Raw genomic sequence first — 2115 nt, forward strand, 5'->3', positions numbered from 1 at the left:
GCATTTGTTTACCAACTTGCTGAGGATTTAACAGCCTGGAGTCTCCATTGTCAGCAGGATTGAAAGTTTTGCTGTTGCCTCGAAAGAGTTAAACCCCTCCCTCTGTCTGTGTTTCCTGGTTTGAAGATCTCTGTCTTCAAACCAGCTGTTGAGTATGGAAACAGAGTTACAACACGTGCAAGGGCTTATATTGTCATCGGCACTTCCCTTGGTCTCATTCTGAGGATTTAACAGCCTGGAGTCTCCATTGTCAGCAGGATTGAAAGTTTTGCTGTTGCCTCGAAAGAGTTAAACCCCTCCCTCTGTCTGTGTTTCCTGGTTTGAAGATCTCTGTCTTCAAACCAGCTGTTGAGTATGGAAACAGAGTTACAACACGTGCAAGGGCTTATATTGTCATCGGCACTTCCCTTGGTCTCATTCCTAGGGGACACCTATGCCAGGGGTGCAGGTCCCACATGGCTTAGTTTGGTTTAGAGAAGACTGGAGGAAAAAACCCATCATTGCCGTGGGGCGAAACAGAGCGGAGGTGGCAGAATCCCAGGGACAGGCTGTCCCAGGAGGGATGTCCCTGGGAAAGCATTCTTCCAGGAACACAGTTGCATTTCCACAGAGAATACTCATCCTTTCGGCCACCTCTCCTGGCAGGGCAGGGGGGTGTGCTCTGGCGGTGACCCCCAGGGCTGCCATCCACATAGAAGATGCTATCAAGCTCTTTTCTCTCCCTGGTTCCTATTCCTCCTTTCTTATGCCCATGCAAGTTCCCTGCACCCACGAGGGTATTGCAGCCCAATGCGGAGGCATTTGCTGTTCACTCTGCCATCCTCCCCTTGCAGCTGGGCTCTTGGTGGTCTCTCAAAGCCGCAACTGCTTGATTTTGGTTTGGTATTTTTCCTTTTGGCTTTGGATGCACTGAAATCTGGTGGAAACAGCCATCTGAGTGAGGCTTCGCTTGCAAAAACATCCAGTACCTCCTGAGCACGGCTGCTTGGAGGAGGTTTCCTACCACTTATCTTCTCTCCTTCTTTGCTTGAAGATCACAAGATGCAAATTTGGTGATTTTAGTCATAGCTGACTTCGTTCCCTGGTTGACCTTGGACTCCCTTAACCCCAGCAGAAACCTCACTGAGGGCTGGACCTGACCATCTCCTCCTAGGTTTAGGCTGGAAACCCTGACCCCGGCAGGAAAAATAAACCAGAACTAATAAATAAATGTGGCTGAGATAACAGCCAAGGGCAGAGCGATGGAGGAAGGCAAGCGGGCCAAAGCTCAGTCTGGAGGCACTAGGTGTGTTCAGGGCTGCACCCACAGGGTGGTGGGCAGCCCAGGAGATGCTCTTGCCCATCAGGCAGGGCAGGAGGGGACCAAACCCTGCTCTTCCTCACTGTACCACCCGCCGGTACCCCCACAAGCAGCCTGCTGATACAATGGGATTTCGGCTGAAACACACGGATACAAGAGGGAATTTCCGCCTGAATTCCTCCCACTTGAGTTTTGGCCCCGGGACCTTGCAGTAAACACTGCAAGTGTCTCTGCAGGGTGGTGGGGGAGCTGAAGGCTGTTGTTTGGGGCTGCCCTTGCAGCCACTTGCTCAAGGGTGCGACTGCTTTCCAGACTGGCACGGGCACTCAGTCAGTCAGCTAGGTTGATTACACTTCCAGGAGGAAGAAAGAAGCTGGTTGGTTTGTTTTTAATAAAAACCTCTTGGAGTAAGGATTCAGGGAGCTGGAGGTCTTAACAAGGGACAGTCCCCCTCCCCAAAACCAGAGGAAGGAGATGAGGGCTGTCGGCAGCGGAGCTGGTGTAGCGCTGGCTGTGGATGAGGAGCTGGCACACGTGGAGAACACAGCCCACCTTTATTGCCACTAGTAAAGATTATTTGCGTTTTATAGCAGAGATTTGTCTCCCGTGAAACAGATGAAGTGTTCAGCTAGCGTAAAGCTCATGAGTCAGAATGAAGTACCGATGCACTTGTCCTGAGACAGCTCAGCCTCACTGGTGCTGGTGGCAGGGGCGGGGTCCGAGTGGTCGGAGGCTGATGCTGGGGACAGTAGGGAGCATCCTCATCCTGCCCCTTCTTCGCATGCAGAGGGACCTCGGTGTTCCGGTCAGCAGGA

General features: G+C 52.2%; 1 protein-coding gene across 1 annotated transcript in view; it reads left to right on the plus strand.

Annotated features, from left to right (window-relative positions):
• PDZK1IP1 (PDZK1 interacting protein 1) overlaps positions 1 to 2115 on the plus strand; it is a 6112-nt gene that overhangs the window by 843 nt on the left and 3154 nt on the right. The window lies entirely within an intron of this gene.

Source organism: Eurypyga helias, unplaced genomic scaffold (genome assembly GCF_000690775.1).
Source record: "Eurypyga helias isolate BGI_N326 unplaced genomic scaffold, ASM69077v1 scaffold17830, whole genome shotgun sequence".
Taxonomy (NCBI): domain Eukaryota; kingdom Metazoa; phylum Chordata; class Aves; order Eurypygiformes; family Eurypygidae; genus Eurypyga; species Eurypyga helias.